The sequence below is a fragment of the Argiope bruennichi genome, chromosome 2 (genome assembly GCF_947563725.1).
Source record: "Argiope bruennichi chromosome 2, qqArgBrue1.1, whole genome shotgun sequence".
NCBI lineage: Eukaryota > Metazoa > Arthropoda > Arachnida > Araneae > Araneidae > Argiope > Argiope bruennichi.
In genome coordinates, this window is record NC_079152.1 from 42,548,167 (window position 1) to 42,566,740 (window position 18,574).

The 18,574-nt window shown below is 29.7% G+C and overlaps 2 long non-coding RNA genes across 2 annotated transcripts; both read left to right on the forward strand.

The window, feature by feature from the left end:
• Nucleotides 1–1,420: 1,420 nt before the first annotated feature.
• On the forward strand, nucleotides 1,421–8,919 carry LOC129959519 (uncharacterized). The gene is made up of 3 exons (XR_008783450.1): nucleotides 1,421–1,619; nucleotides 6,119–6,133; nucleotides 8,785–8,919. It is a non-coding gene; the product is annotated as an uncharacterized LOC129959519 (long non-coding RNA).
• Nucleotides 8,920–12,763: 3,844 nt separating this feature from the next.
• Nucleotides 12,764–17,354, forward strand: LOC129961008 (uncharacterized). The gene is made up of 3 exons (XR_008783744.1): nucleotides 12,764–12,970; nucleotides 15,006–15,023; nucleotides 17,220–17,354. It is a non-coding gene; the product is annotated as an uncharacterized LOC129961008 (long non-coding RNA).
• The last annotated feature ends 1,220 nt before the right edge of the window (nucleotides 17,355–18,574 follow it).

The window sequence follows — 18,574 nt, forward strand, 5'->3', positions numbered from 1 at the left end:
TACAGCGCCATCTATTGGAAAAAAATGAACTAATTTTTTTTATTGTGTAATTCATTTCCCCATGTTGTAAAAATAACATATGCTAAATTTCTTCAACATACTCCAAATAGTTTTTTTTTACAATCCTTCAAACACTGGCTCTTTAATCATAACCACCCTGTATTTTCATCGTATATTCAAGTGGGTGGTTATACCTTTCATTTCTTCATTGCTTTGGAAAGGAGAAAATTAAAAATTTAGGCTAAAATTATTTTTGCAATGAAAATTTTAACACCATTGTTTAATACAAAATTTCTAGAATTTCTTTCTTTCTCTTTTTTAAAATGGTCTTCATTTTAAATTAATCTCTGCAATTTTTATCGAATGCTTGTCATTATCTCATATAAAAATAAATATGTAATATAAATTCTATTTTAACTTTGTCGTATACAAAATACACAAAGAGAAAGTGTCGCAATCTTCAAAAAATTCGAACTCAAGATTTTGACGAATCTTTATGTTTTCGGGCTGCTTGACAAAGAAACTCTTTTTTTAACTTATATCTGCTTGCGAACACAATAATTCAAAAACCTATTTAGCTAGACTGTTGAAATTTGGTATTTGACCTTAATATCAAATTTCTATTCTATCAATTTTTGAAAGAAATCTATTCAGAAGGAATCTGTCTAGCTGCTCGTACAATTTTAAATGAACGCAATAATTACAAACTCTAAAGAGCTTAATAGATAAAATTGGGTATACAGTTGTAGCGTGTAACCTGAGTCATATTTTGTGCTTTTGCATACATGTAAACGAGCAAATTTAAAAACATAACTTAGAAATTTCTGAAATTTTAAGAAGATTAAATAAAATGTACGACAGTAATCTATTCAATTATTTTAATTAATTTATACCTGCAAATTGAAATAATTATGTCCAAGATACAGAGAAGTAGTTTTTTAACCGGATTTTTTTTTAAACTTGGGTATTACGAGCAAGATTTGGGTAAGTCGTAAACGTGCTACCAATTTAGTTGAATGAAAATTTCAAACAAAAACAACTATCTAAAAGGAAAATTAAATTTTTGATTATGAAAGATTTAATATACCACCTGTAGAAATAAAATCGCACTTAACTTCGCATTCTGAGTCTCTAAAACCACATTTAAAAAATAAAATGAAAACTGATGAGCCTTATAGTTACATTTTCATCTAATATTTCAGTCGCCTCCTTCAGTTAGTTACATAATGTTGTTTTTAACTAGTTTTATGATTTTCCAGATCTTACATTACATTACATTTTTAACGTAATGTGTACTTAAAACCTAAGTTAACGGTCTTGTTTATTCTATTCCATACTCAAGATGAACAGAAGTTGAAATTTATTTCAGAGGTTATAAATATAGTTATAAAGCCATTTATTGACGTGCAAATAATACAAATTTGTTGAACATACAATAACAATAAGATTTTTCTTGCACACCGAGATATTTCTGAACTATATAAGTGAGAAGTTTCTTGTTGGAGGTATCATCTGATCGAAAGCATTTAGTTCTTGCTGAGTTCCACTTTTCAGAACAACCTCCAAGATGTCCGTCATGAAAAGCGTTTTCTTGATGCTCTCCATCTCCGCCATGATGAGTAAGTCCTTTAATATGATTTCTTTTTAAAAAATCTAGGCTATCCCGATGACCGGTAAATGACCACGACTTTTTCGAAAAGTAGATTCAAATAAAAAGATGTTGTTAAACTTTAAAAAAATCATCAATAGAATATTATTCGAGGAATTTGACCGCTTATATAAAGATTGCAGAAGTCATTAAGGAACACCAAGTAATAGAGCTTGAGATTGTGTCATACTGCCCTATTCTGTTGAATGTACGTAAACTTGTAGACTACAATATTTCGACCCACTTTCTTGCTCATGGATTGTATAAGACTTATTCAAAGAATAAATAATTTTTATCCACCAGTTTCCAATTGTTATTCTGAGGTCATCTTTTTCTTACATGATTAAAGCAGCAAATGTGCTCTTAGATCAGCATTATCATGTACTTGAAGAATCTGTAGCCGATTGTGATGAGCGAACCTGGGACCTTGTGGTTCGCAGCCCAGTAACATGACCACAATACAAAAGCAATTGCCCGTGCAGCGTAGCTGTTAACTTGCTTATAAGCTTTCACTACAGACTCTCCCTCCAGTGAGTCGAACGATATGGCTGTTGAGCGGTAATGTATTAGCTGTTGATTCTAATGCGCCTGTACCCATTTGAGTAGCGCCAAGCGATATGGCGAGCGTGTGTGGTTGCTGTTGCACCAAGGGAGTCTGACGACTTTGTGTTGCTGCGTCAAGTGAATCTGACGACTTTGGTTTGCTGTGGGTAGATGGCGCCACAACAGCTGTACGAAGGTTGAAGTTTCATCGTCCGAAATCCTCAATGTGGCGGATTGGATTCAGCGAGGATAGAACCTGGGACCTGGTATTTCAGTAACATGATCACAATACAAAAGCAATTGCCGGTGTAGCGTAGCTGTTAATTGGCTTATAACTTTTCACTACAAATCGAACACCTTCTTTTCAGTTATCCCCTGCATTTCTTGAATATATAGAAGAGGTGACATAATATTGAAATGGAGGTGACAAATAAAAGAAAGTCGTGTTCGCTTTCAAATATTTGTGCTCTTCCCTCTCAAGATTTTCACCTATAGTGGCACAGTATAGGAAATTTTGTAATTCGTAATATAACGAAACAATATGAGTATGTGTTTTAGAGATTCTGAATGCTTTTTTTTATCCACCGACTGAATCTAGAGTTATACGAAGATCCACAAGTCCGAGTGTCAAATTTCATTGTTTTTTATTTTTGCGTTACTATACAAGGGAACAAAAGAAGAATTACACGAATTTGCTCTTCCAATATCAACTTCGAAAACCACTGTTCAACACAAAAATAAAGAGCAATTGAAAAAGAACAGTTGTTCGAAAATAAAACCAGTAAAGAACAGTTGTTCAAATAATTGGATATTAATAAAGATTAATTTTCTGAAATGGAGAACATTTTGATTAAATGTTAGACAATGTTCCGTATATCCATAAATAGACTCGTAATTACGGAAAATCAAAAAAAAAAAAAAATTAATGCAAATTGGTTTTTTTTACACCAGTTGGCTTCATAACTTCAAAATGAGACAATATAACAAGTAATAAGCGATATATCTTTGCTGATAAATTTGAAGAAAGATTCTTTAATTTGTCAAACAAAATTGATGGAATCTTGCTACGGTATCTTTACAATGTTGACTAAATCGATGGAAGTCAGCTAAAATCCCATCTAAAGGAACTTTGCTATGTTGATCAAATTGATAGAATTCAGCTCAGGAAGCTTTATAATATTAAGCACTTTGAAAAGGGGTCAATATTATAAAGCATACTGATAAAAATTCTGTAATTTAGAGATGAATATTGTTATAAAGGGAAGAATTCTAATAAATCTCTTCATTCAAAAACTTTGTGCCAATGCTGATGGAAAAGGTGTAATTTTTCCTCTAATCCTAGGAAAATCTCTGAATCCAAAGAGTTTCAACAGTGTGTCGACAAGTTTCTGATCAGTCAATAACATTGCCAGCGAGTTAAGAAGCAAATCAGCAGGAGTAGGGATTTGGGTGTAGTCTCCTGAAACTTATTCGCATATTCCCTTATATAAAGTGGTTATTCTTGGACTTCCCCATAATTATTTTGAACCTTGCACAAGAGCAAGTGAACTCTGCGAGAACCACTAGAGAGAAGAAGAAAAGGCAGAAGAATAACAATAACAAGGAATTTTCTGTCACCCCAGTCCAATCTTTGCATAGAATGACACATGAACATTTCGTGCCTCATAGTAATGCAAGAAAACAGAGAAAGCTTTTTTGGATTGATTAAAAGAAAATTTGAAACGGCACTGCTATTTCAATAGCAAGATCACATAAAGATTTTTTTTATTCCATTCTTTGCGGTTTTAAGTATCGTGTTTAAAAATCACTGTTATACAGGCAAATGATGATACAGAATAGTTAACGATTAATTCATAGATGGGTCTACTTCAAAATTTAGAATGGCTTTACATTTCAAATGTTGAAATTGTATTCTAAATTGTAACTACCTGGCTCTTTCGTATCTTGTAGTTAGCATATTTTCTTGTACTTGGACAGACAAACTTTCTGGAGACAGACTTAGTCCGAAATTTGACAGAAATCTGCAAATTTCAACGAAAGATGAGCACCAAATTTCTTCCATCTAGATCAAGATGATTTAAGTTATGTTGCTCACAGATGAACAGACAGAGAGACATAATTCTAAAAATATGTTTTTCAGAGGTTTTGGCAATTACAATGCATACTTTTTACTTACATCATATATGAGTAAGTAACAAAAATACATGGATAATAGTTCACTTTTTTATTGATTACTCAAAAAAGTGATTAGGAAATGAAAAAACAGAAACACAAAATTAAACAACTCACTCTAAAGAGATTGACTTTGTGCAAAATGTGAAAGTGATGTTCTTGCTGCCAAAATGTACAAACTAACTAGCCCTTTGATTTAATAATTATAAAATTCTTTAAAGATGTCATAGAAAAAAAACATTAACTAGTACCTACTTCAAAGATCACACACACAAAAAGAAACTGCATGGAAAGTGGCTCATTCAATTTATTTCAGGCAATCTCTAGCATGGAATCAAGTCAGTCTAATCTGGAACAGAAACGTATTGTTTCATTAAAGGTGGATTATCAAATATAAAACTAGATAAATATGATATCACTGTTGAAAATAATGTCTACGAAGAAACATGAAGAAACTGTAAGCGTAGATAAAGAAGACTAGAATCTTCTGTCAGCAACGATGAATTTCGATGAGTATGTGAACAGTGAGTGATCCAGATATCATGACATGAATTACTGACATTCTGTAACTTTATTGAAGAAAATTACCTACTTCAGGTTGGAATGACTAAAAGAGCAAATTTAACAAGATATTTAGCTTTCTTTCAAAGAAATAGTGGATTTCATCTAATTAGTAAATTAAATGAAATGAATTCGATTGAATAATACTGTAATTAAGACTCACAGATAGACAGACAGACCTTCAAATTACAAAAAAACAGAGTTTGTCTTTTTTTTTATAAATATCTAACTGCACATACATATAACGAAAAAAATAAGAAATATTAACTAATACAAAAGGTATGCAAAAAAGTTTTTTCACTTTGATGGCAAATGCATTTTATAATCTAATTATTGTTTACAACGATAATGACATGCTACTATTTAGATAATAACATAGTATTATTTATGAAATATTACTATATTAAGAAGAACTTTAGAATTGTAGATAATAAATGAGTTTTGATTTGTAGAATAAATATTTGATTATGCACATCATTTTCAAGATTACTTTGAAATGTTCGATTATGAACGTCGCTCCTCGGAAGATGCGTAAACGGCGGTGGATGAAAGACAAATGTTATGCATTTTCTTTTCCATTTTCTAGAAAAAAATATTACGACATTTCTAGACATTTCTTCATGGCGAGTTTTTGAATTGAATGCTAACTTCAATGCAAGCTGGGATTTGAATTTCCTGAATATTTGCTGGCATTATTTGAAAATTCAAAACTAAGAAAGTGGAACTTCACATAGGATATGCTAGATCTATCAATTAATTTGAGCAATTATTTACATAAATGATTTGAAATCAGATATCTATAAAATCCAAAAATCCAATTGCAGCAATTATAAAAGTAATTTGAATTTCATAGACACAATGAAATATTTTGATAATAAAAACGCTCAAAATAATTTTAAAACTTAATTTAAACTAGAAAATGGTGAAGTTTATATGTATTAAAGTATAATAATAAAGAATTTCTATAATTTATTATAATTTCTTTTTGAAAGTTTATTAGATAAGAGTGAAAAACTTTTTTAGATAGATAGAAAGAAGATAAGAATCAAAAAAATGTTTCTACTATTTCTTTTTTTAGTGAAATAATCATATTGTATTAACATGATGTGGAGTGCAATTTTTTATATCTTTAAAAATGTATATTTCAAGTGTAAAATATAAAATATTTAAAATGCATTTTTATTTCTATTTTAGGCATGGCTTTCGCAAGTAAGTAAATTTTGCATTTGTACATAAATTTTATTCATTAAAGTTTTAAACACAGAAAGTGTGAACTCATAAAAATGATAATTATACTGCTTTGAAAATAAAATGATAACCGCTTAAGAATTTAAGCATTTACGGCAAAAATAGACAATTATACTGAAAATCCAGATTAAACGCTAAAATCGGAAAGATCAGAACATTTCATCTTTATTTATTTATTTATTTATTTTGCCTTTCTTTATATTTTTATTGAACTTTATTTATTTCATTGTTAAAAGAATAAAGTTTAAAATCAACTTCGCATCTTCATTCATTTCCTTAGAGGCTGAATTGTAAAAAAAATTATAGTTGATTATTCTAATGACAATATAATGTTTTAGAATGATAAGAGCTCAGATATTGATTCGTCGATTCATTCGATTAAATTCCGATTCCATATGAGTAGCCCCATCTCGTAGTTAATTTTAGAAAAAAAATGTTTGCAAGATTCCAATTATTTTTTTTTTCAAAAAAGTAAAATCTTTCAACAAATAATTAAAAGCATGCTTTTAAAAAAGAGTTTAAGTAGAATAGTTTTAGAAACAGATATTAAAGAAGAATTGGGGCTTTTAATGAAGTCATACATAGTTCTGTAATTCATTATTTCCAAAATGCTAAATAATGTGATTTCAAAGAGATTATTGTGCTATTACTCTTTCATTGGAAAGAATACGAACACAATGCATTCCATGGAACTGATAATAAATGATTAGGTTCATCATGTTTTAAAAATAACACTTGCTGTTACGTATAAATATTTCCTCAACCTTTTCGTTTCAAATGTGAAATTTAAACAATTAGTTAATCAATTCAATTCAATTTTGATTTCCTAAGAGTAGTGCCACCTTCAAATGAATTTCAGAAAAAATTGGAAAAAAATTCTAAGATTCCATAATTTTTATAAGAATAGATTCTAACAGGAGGATTAAAAAGATAAATCATTAAGTAAAAAATTGCTTTTCAGAGCTTAAATAAAAGCTTTTAAACAACAATTTTAACAAACAATAATTTAACAACAAAAAACAATTTTAGAAAAACAACTTCAGAAATAGACGTTAACGAAGAATTTTGATTTTTGATGAATATTTGCATAGTACCATAAATCATTGTTTGTCGAATTTAAAATTTAAAAAATGTTTCTCCTAATAATTTATTGTGTTCATGATTTTTGAAACCGACGCCCCCTGAAAATAGATTAATTAGAATCATTGCTTTTGTAAATGATCTTACCACATTCATAGATAGTAGGGTTATAACCGTCAATTGTATTTATACGATATAACTGCACCATAATACAAATGGCTATGCAGCTCCATAAAAAAATTACAAAAGTGTGTTTTTTTAATTGTTACTCTTAGCAAATACTGCTCTATAAATTTGTCGAAAGAAAAGTCACTTTAACTTAGAAGATAAAAATGTAACATTGTTATTTCTACCCATAACTTAAAACTGTTTAGGAATTTGTTAACGTTCCATGTGAATAATTTTCAACCTTTACATTTCAAGCGTGAAATTTAGATGATTAACAAAATAAAATTAATTTCAGTATTGATTAGAAATCAGAAATATTTTTATTCAACCAATTATATACAGTAAAAGTTCTGTTAACCAAACTCGAATTAACCGAAATGGCAGTTACCTAAAGAGCATCGGAAATTCAGAAATATATACAATAATAATATCATTTACTGGTATTGTGCGAAAATATTCACTTTAATTTTAAGTGAATATTAATAAACTATACCAACATTTTAATTTTCTTTATACTCAAAACATTTCAAAATTACATATTACGATTACATACAAAATAGTAATTTATGATGATGACTTGTCCGCGTTACCACTGAGGGTAAAGACTCCTAAGCACCCAAGAGCAAAAGTCTAACTTCTATCTCATATGAGGATAATACTCACACATTTGCTTGCACAACCCCCTTCTACGGGTAGTGGGCGGTTCTTTCACACACCTCACAGATAGAGCATAGGATGAAGTACAACCGTTTCCAAACCAGGACTTGAACACGGGACGCCCAGATCACAGGAAAGACGCGTTACCCCTAAGCCAAGGTGCTGGCGAGAGCAATTTATGCTCACAGCATGAGCGAAAAAAAGGTTTTCTCTAAAAAGCATCTCCCCTGTAGTTTAAACCTGGGAAGTATGCTTCCCACCAAATTTATCAATCTTTGTATGAATTTATGTAGGTTGGCATAAGTTCTGATAAATTTTTTTATAAAGACAGAAACTTAGATGCTTTAGTTCTTTATTTTACACAAAACGATGTGTCTTGATTTGATACTTAATTATTAATTAAAAATTATTAATTAATTATTATTAACAAATTAATTAATTAATCAAATTAAATTTATCTAATAAGCTAAATGAATCCCTTTTCTTATTCTAATTCCAAGCCTAAAAATATTTTAACATAATATGACTAGAAAAAAATGGCCCTTTAAAAGGTTAATTAACCAGGATTTTACTGTACTTGATTTAGAAAAGATTAAAGAAAATTCGGATATCGTTGAAATAAATATATTTCTAAAAAAAATGGTTGACAAAATGTATGGATCCATTCAAAATTGCTTTAACTAAATTGATTTTTCTTTCTCTCTTAGATGTCTTTGACAAAATTGAAGATGGATTGAACGACGCAATCGACGCTACTGGATTGTAAACCGCTTGTTTCTGATGAGACGGAAGGATGTAATGTGAGGTTTGAAGCAGCAATAAAATTTGGCATTTAAAAAGCTGTTGCATGATTTTTTTTTCTCTTGTGTTATTCGTATTTTATAGTTCTAGAAAAGACGACAAGTAGTAAGAAATATAAAAGAAAAACAATGAGAGAAGTCTCCACGAAACTCTCTTTCATATTCTGTAATAAAGATGTTATCTCCTTCTCCAACATTAAAAATTGTGGAGTAATGTAATGAAAATCGGTATTAAAGTATTAGCTGCATGTTATTGGCGAACAACAGTCATGAAAGATCGATCTTTGGCGTGAATCTAAAGAGCGATAAATTGCTGGCTTGCAGAAAATTGAATATGTATTTTGTCGAATCTTTACCAATAGATAGAAACCAAAATTAATCGCAATACTTAAATCGTACTCTTGATATTACATACCAAATTTCATTAATTTAAATTCATTCCTTAATTTAAAGTATCGCTTTTACATTCAGACGAAAGTACAGGTCTGCAGAAAGCTAACTCCTTGATGAATTAATTTGGTTTCAAAGTTGATTCAGATCATTAATGTAATTAATGTATAAATCACAAATCCATATTATAAATGCCATTTAAATTTATGTATTAAATTTTATCTTTGTGGCTCTTTACGTTTTGTAGTCTGCGTGATTACTTGTATTGAAAGAGCAGCACAGATAGACGCCCTCTGAATAGATTTAATTTAAAATTTGATAAAAAAAATCTACAAATCTAGTATATAGACGTATACCAAATTTTTCCCTTATTCAAATTTCTTCTGTTTTTGAGTTGTCGTGTTTACAAATAGAAATACCAATTATAAGAATATGTTTTTCGGTTTCAATGTGGTCTGAAGCTTAAAAATTCGTTAAAATCTCCAGTTCAAATATTTCAACAATTAACATACGTTCTCATTGTACCTTTCGTATATGGAACACTGAAAAAAAAATCCAGTTTAATACCATGAAGTTCCAATAAACTTAACTCTAGATAACAAAGCATTCGTGTAATAAATAGGCCAAAGCACCCTGTCAATTTTCTGAATTCCAGATGTTTCCCCTTTGCTCATAGTATCTTCAAAATTAGTAAAATGAAATATCCAAAGGTTATAAGCACAGCTGCACACTTGTAGCTTAATGAGATTTCCTACAATCACAGTCTAAAATCAACGTTTTTTAAGGGATAATGTGTAGAAAATTGCTTTATTAACATTATCGGCTACTGTGAATATTGTAGCGTTGCTCCCTGCATTTTACTACTATCATAAAAACCTTTAATAAAAGATGGATTTTAGAAAAGATAAAATAAACTTGCAATTTGTTCTGTCTCTCCATCTATCTATAAAGGTCAGAGTAACAAATAACGTATGAAAATACCGCAATAAGGCTATTTGGGAAAAGATCACGGTGACACCTGCCAAGAGTGCAAACAATAATTTTCAGCACTTTTTTTAAAAAAGTTTTTTATTCAAATATTACAACTCATGTCTTAATTTGCGCTAATTTGTTCTAAATAATAAAGGATATATAAAAATAAATTGATTTTTATTTCATAATTCATGAGTCGCATGTAGGGATTGCAATATCGGACCAAAGTTCAATGCCGGTATTCGGTATTTTTTAGATCTTTATACCAGGATACCGGTTTTAATGCCGGTAGTACAATTGTTTCTTTATTTTATTTGCCAGTTTTAATAGAAAGTGTAAATATCACAAAAAATAATTTGTAAAAATATATAAAATATAAAAGTATATATTCTTTATATACTGCATAAATTATAACAGTATATAAAGAATCACAAAAAAGTAAAGGAACATCTTATTTATTTAAATCGCAAAAGAGTGTAAATATCACTATTCAGCCTGTGGTACTATTACAAATTTTTGAAATGTGATCTTAAAAAAACATAATGCATCAATTGTACTGTCATTAAGCCTGGAACGTAATTTTGTGCAAAAATGACCAGCTGCAGAAAATGCTTTTTCGGCATCTACGCTAGTTGGAGGTACTGTTAGCAATGCGCGATATACTTTTTCCAAGTATTTACCTTTAAATCCCTCATCTTCAAATAAATCTCGTCGGATGGTTATGGATGTAGCTGATTTCTGTATTTTACTTTGGCTTGTTGACATTTTTTTATTTATCGCTAATTATAATTTTTGTTCAAGAAACAATTACTTTCCACTATCGACATTAGTGTCATCACTAATGTCGACATTAGTGTCATAAACTTGTGAATACCGGTATCACAAAATTGCACAAATGGTTCGAAATACCGGTATACCGGTATACCGGTACTGCAATCCCTAGTCGCATGAATAGCTACAAAGTCATTAAAAGTTTAGTCATTTTAGGTAAAAATTTAACCATCGAAATTATTTTAATGTTGAAAGGACAATTAATCAGGTTCAGATTCATTTTTCAGTAGAGGCATTAAGGAAAGTAGAGGCATTTATATTTCATAAATATAAAGGAAATGTTTTATATAATCAAAGAAGGCTTAGAAAGATTGAATCAGCATTTATTCAAAAGGCAAATATTTTATCATTTATACCAAATTTAAGAAAAAGTGGGACTTTATCAAAAACACACATATAATTAATGTCAATGAGTTGAAATTGTAATGGTTATAGCAAAACATTACTTTATGTTCCTCTTAATTTTCGAATACAAAAAAATATCCAAACATCTTAAAGAAAACCTATTAAGGATAAAATAATATGTTTTTAATACAGGAAGCTGGGTTATTTTAATTCCTATTTATAATAGAGGAAATAAAAGCTTTTATAAATACTCAAAAATATTTATTTTATCATATCCTTATCCTTAACTTTACATGCATATTTGATCTTCTGCTATCTTTTATGTTTAAGGAATTTAAGACAATTATGACATTAAAATTATCTACCCCTTAAGGCTACATCTAAATTAAAATCATAATTTCTCGGTACCAACAATAAAACTATGTGTTTATTGAATGCATTTGTAAATGTAGTTTGATTGTTCCTTGAAATAAATATCCCAATGGACATTATTTATTACCATTTACACATAATTAGGCAGAAATTATATATTTACTACAAAATAACTTGCTGAAACAATTACAATAAACTGATTTAGACCTATGAACTTCGTTTTAAATTCAGTTTCAGAGCAGAAATCTTTCTCTGTTTACTTTCATTTAAATTTGATAAATAAATATGTATCCCGGAAAAGTAATACGCTAACATTTTATCAAACCTATTGTTGCATATTGCCAAACTGGTTACGTTTACATTGTAAGCCACGAATATGATAAAGTTTTCCCAAATAGAAGTTACTGTATTTACATATAATAAAAAAAACAACAAAACATAATTAAAAGTCAGGTGATAATGTTTTAATAGGATAATAGTACTGTAAGATATTAAAATGCAAGTATTTGAATAAAGTTATAAGCAGTTCATCTTAAGATCTGGCTAATGAAAGAAATATACATCTTATTGTTTCAGTGTAAAGTGATCCTTTTGATTAAGAAAATTTTAACCATCTAAAGCTGTGAAAATGGCAAGAGCATTTGCCAGCGCAAGTCAGAGTCAAAGAAAAATCAAACAGGGAATTGCTTGAAAAAAACTGTCGATAAAAATAAAAAGAATTTTGATTGGAATTAGGAATCCGGATGACTTGATTATTTCCTCAGTTATAAAGATAAAAAAAAGCAAATAATTGTTTCAGAAGGTTTTTATAACTTTTCTGTATTTGTTTTCTATAAGTTTCCTGTTGATCACGTGCTTAAGACATGATTGCTAAGATTAACCGCCTTGTTTACCATTTCGTTGTCTTGGAATGATTTGCACAAAGACATAGGCACTAAAATATTTAATAGTAATTTCAGTTGTTGATTCAGTAAGAACAAAAAGGTAATCTCGGCTTGATTGATGTAAACATGCTGGGACTCCTTTTCTCTATATAAGGGTTGAGAGCCCCCTCGATGGCATCATCAGACCAAAAACAATCCCGCTATTGTTCTTTCTTCACTGAGACTCTCCTCCCAAACAGCTTTCAAGATGTCTTTCATGCAATACGTTGTCCTTATGGTCTCTTTCTCTGCCATGATGAGTAAGTTATAACATTTTTCTCGTTTAAGGTATCTGATTAGGTTCAAAGACAAATTTTTTTTTAAATTATGCGCAAAATTTTTTTATAGTGGAAAAAAAACTGAAATAGTTCTTAAAAGATCATAATCAGAAAAAAAGTGTAAATATCACAATATATCACTAAATATTTTTGATAAGATAAATTTCGGTAAGATAAGATTTTCGATAAATATCGATATCCTGGCTGGTTCTCCTGCCGATATTAGCGCTCGTTGCCCTGGCTCTTTTGTTGTTGTTATAACCGGAAGTAACCACTCTGTTTCCTATTTTTTCGATATATCGCCCCCTGCGCCCTCTGTTCTGGATATTTTAATGTCGATAAATATCGATATTCTGGCTGGTTTTCCTACCGATATTATCCGATATTAGCGCTCGTTGTCCTGACTCTTTTATTGTTTTTATAACCGGAAGTAACCACTCGGTTTCCTATTTTTTCGATATATTGCCCCCCTGCGCCCTTATTTAGCAAACAAACGCTTATTTAGAAAAGTTTTCAATTGTATAGAAAAAAAAGCATAAATAAAAAATAATGGACATATTTAATTTTCATATTACATTACTATTTTATCGAAATTTCAATTTATATCTTTTTTATGATTGTGATTCAATATATGGCGGGTTTTTTTTTTTTTTTTTTTTTTTTGCTTCTTAGTATAAAGAAGGGGAAGGAAGGAATGGCGTGAATGTTGAACCTTTTCTTTTCAATCATTGGGTCAAATTTCAATACATATTTACCATTATGACTGTAAAATGACGTATCATATTTCATTTATATAAGTCATTAAATTTTTGAGTTACAGTATTCACATGCATACAAATAGATAGGCAGACAAATGCCAAGCTTTTGACAGTTCTTTTGCGAAATTTAATGCATATTTACATATCTAATGTTAAAATTATGAGTTTGTGGCGATTTGTGATGAGCGGGGATAGAACCTGGGACATTGTGGTTCGCAGACCAGTAACATGACCACAATACAAAAGCAATTAATCGAGTAGCGTAGCTGTTAACTGGCTTATAAGCTTTCACCACAAGCTAAATGCGATCTATTTAACTTTTAATATTTTTGAATCATCGTATTCACACTCACTCAAACAGACATATTTCCCCTCAAATTGTTTTCTTCCAAAATTTGATAGATATCTATAAATTTGGTTTAAGGATCTCGTACAAATTTCATCATTCTAGTTTAACCCGTTTTTTGAATTATAATGTTCACAGATTTGCAAAGAAACAGCATAATTTCAAAAACGTATAATTTCGGACTCATGAAAGACCTAAACGTGTATAGCGTAAAAATTCTCAGGTTGGATTATTTGAAGTGACAGTATTTATACAGTATTTAAGTTACAGATTATAATACATAAATACATATTTTTAAAACATTATCATTTATTCTTTGTAATTTTTGATTTTGAAACAGGTTTTTAGATTTCAGGAATTGCTTGGTATGGTTTAGTTAAAAGTGGTCACTTTACCAAACAAACAAATAATACCTTCTGACATCAAAATATCCACCACAACATTTTATTATTCTAACTTCTTAAACAAAACAAAAAACCTTAAAGAAATTTGTTTTAAAACACTATGTATTACTTTTTCTAATAAAGCAATTCAAAGGTTGTTTAAAAAAAATTATTTTATATACGTAAGTTAAGTAAGTTATAGATTAAATCTTTAAGAAAATATCAATGAAGAATTTTTTTAAATTAACGTCGTGTGCAAATATTAATTAACTGTTTAGCAACACATAATTAAATAACAAACATTTTCCAAGAAATGGTGAAATACCTGGTCTGTTGAGGTTAATAGAATCTTAGTTAAAGATGCGACTTTTCCTTTAAAGAACATTTAATAGTAATTTAAAATCAGTTTGTGAGAAAGAGACGCGAATTGTCTAAAAAATGTAATGGGTTAAAAATATTTCTTGTAACCTTTGATTTATATTAAATACTTGTTTCATATAACATTACTGATGCACAGGTTTTTTTTTCAGGCATGGCTTTTGCTAAAAGTAAGTAATTTTTTTAGTTGTATATTATATTATATTATATATATATATATATATATATATATATATATATATATATATATATATATATATATATATATATATATATATATATATATATATATATATTATGAAAATGGGTTTTTATGCTCGTTTTTCGATTTATGCAAAAAATTTCTAGATTAAACTATTTTTTCAGATTCAGATTATATTTTCAATTGATTAAAATAAAAAAAAGGGTATTTAAAAATTATTTATGAAAAGCCATTATTTAAAATTATTAAGGGAAGAATATTGTTTCTTGGACTACTTTAAATATTATACAATTAAAAATCAACAATTTTTATATTTATTTTAGATATATGTATCTTATTTTATATGTTATACATTCAACTTTAGTTTGAACTATTTATAAGTAGTAAGGTGAAGAAAGATAATTTTAAAAAGTTTTAATTGTTTAGTAATATCGATAATGGCTTTATATCATGGTTGGTACTGTTATCTGTCGCCTATCTGTTGTATACTTGTTGTTACGGAAAAATTCAACCCTGCCGGTGTACGGAACGAAAGTCACACTGATTTAGTAAAAGATAAATTCTGCAGACAGTCGAGACGCAGGTAACAAAACATAAATGAAGCAGGCATAAAACAGCAAACAATAGCGCACAAGCAGCAGATCTGTAATAGACAATCATGGCGGCACAGAATTGCACAGAGAGAACTAATTAGAGAGCAAATGAGAATTCACTCGAATGCTTCTTCTCCGTCTTCTACTAACTCTCGGGTTTTATAGCCTCAGTGACAAAGCATCAAATGTTCTAGAATAGTTCAGGAACTCGATAACTGATATCACCAAAATTCAAGTCGTTTCAGAAATATTCATTTCCGTTGCTAAGCTTATGGCCAAGGTCGTGGGACACTGACCTGGCATTGCGTCCGCTTCCGATAGAGTTATCTGAAAAAGTCTTTTCCTTACCGTGAAATTTAAAAGCAAATTAAAGCAATATTGCAAATTTTTAATGATAAAGAGCCAGAAAAACCAATACAGGTATGCAAACCAATTAAAGAAAATATACAACCAATCAGCTTAACACAAAATGATCGGCAGCACCTAGGTAAGACAAGAGATACCATGAAACGCTGTTCCTACTTCTACCACAGTAGATAATTAAGATTTAAGTGATTTTGAACGAAATGTTAAAGTTGGTACTCTAGATATAGAACACAACATCTTGGAAGCAGTGACGAAATTTGGATTTTCGAACATGACAGTTTCGCAAGTATGTCTGAGTATCGAATACCCAGTAAAACATCAAATCTACAACATTGGAACTGCCGGAAAAGGATCTTGAAAGAACGGGATCCATTGACTGAAGTTCATATTTAAACGAAACAGATGTGCAACAATTCCTCAATTTTCTCCGAATTCCTTACTGTGATATCAACAAATGTCAACTTGAGAGTTATTGAACAAAAGGTCATTGATATGGATCTTTTAAGTCAAAAGCCAACCACTCGTATACTATTTTGACAGCACGTCACAAAACTTTACTCCTTTCCTGGCACCGACAACACCGACCGCTATTGTATTGTTGATGATTCCAAACAAGCAGCTTTATCTGACGAATCTCGTTTCTAATCGAATCAGACGGAAGGACGTGTATGGGTATGAAGACATCTTGATGAACGCATAGAATTTACAGGAAACCGAATTCGTTTTAGTTATGTTAACGTCCCGTTTTAAAGCAACACAAGGCTATTTTGGAATGGACCGCGAAATTTTGAACCGCTATCAGATGACGAGGACGAAACCTCAGCTGGTACCCCTACTCCAAATTTCTACACCCCACCAGTGGGAGGATGTTTGGCCCCGAAAGAATTTAACGTGCACCAGGCCCGTTTACGCGACGGTTCTTCGGGGGAATCGGGTCTCGAACCTGAAACCCTCCGGTTCTGTAGCCGAGTTATGTTCACGATAGAGTTCCCGTGTCCCAACCATTGTTCATTTTTCGCTAATTTTTATTACTTTAAAAGTTCGCGACATCTAGATATATCAGTGAAGATCGCTTATGCCTTTTGAGCACTATTTTCTATTATCCAGTTTATACTTAATTCACCGTACACTGACCTGATTGATTCTTGTAACAATATTATTATTAAATCTTTTGTTGAATGTATTATTATTTTTCCTATCAACAGATGTCTTCGATGGCATTGAAGATGGATTGAATAAAGCCATTGATGCCACTGGCCTGTAAAGGAGTCGGAGGAACCCAATAGCGCTATTTGATACAATGTGATCTTGAAGCATAAATAAAGTTTGGTTCTTGCCAATGTTCTGTCTGCCTTTCTTTCAATATTGTTTATACTTACAAGAAATAATGATAATTTTAATGCTGACAAAATATTGAAGTAGCAAATAGTATCAGGATAAAAGTGACTGACTAGTTTTCAAAGACAATTTATTGACTTCACAAACTTCAGTTCACATGCATCCCTTCTAATGGCAAAAGTATTTGATTATGGAATTGATAAAGACAGTTTTAATAAATAACAAAAAAAATGTATAATTGTTTTTATCTTATTTATTTGCTACTTTACTTTATAATTCATTATCTATTTACATAAAGATGAATAGTTGTTTAAACGTCTTTCCTAAAATTTTTGGTTTTTGTTCAAACATACTGATATATAGCATATTCTCTCCTAAAGACAAGGGCGTGGTCACTGTCAGCTTTCTAAAGATCAAAAGTTAATTAAAATATAAACTAATTAAAAATAAAATCTGTTTTGATGTTTTTTAGCTACATTTTCTACAAATATTATCCTACGAAAATTATTTTTACGCCACTTTAAAACTCGGAAACATAATCATCTAATGATATGAATTTCATTTCTGCACATTTTTTCCCTCTAACTTTAATAAAATTTTCAATTTTATTTTAATACATTATCTGTGACAATAGTTCTAATGGTATGATGAAATTTAAATTATTATCATTGATTCATCAAACGTTTTTGATCGTGTTTTGTACCAAAGTTAAAACTAAAATAAACACTCGCTTTCTTTGAACATTAACTTCTAAGCAGAATTTTCACTTCGACTTTTATTTCAAAGTATATAATATACTATATACTTTAATATATAATATAATATATATAGTATATTATATACAGAGCATAGTAAATGCACTTTTAAGTTGTACACACAATAATTCGCCATAGTTTTATTCCATTAAATTCATGTTTTCAATTTTATTAAATTACAAAGCGGGACGTTTAATAAATATATTACGTATTAATTTAACAGCCAGGAGAGTCAATATTCCGTACAAACAAACTATTCGCCAAAGCTTACCAGTTATAAATATTCTTGACTTCATTCTTTTTCTCAAATCCAGTACCAAACTGTTTCTCACGGATAGAATTAATATACAATTAAGTTAATTAATTAATCAATGCAATTTTTAAATTATTTTATATTAATTAATTAATTGCTAATCATTATTAATTAAATTAAGGTATCATTAATAATAAATTATTATTTATTATTA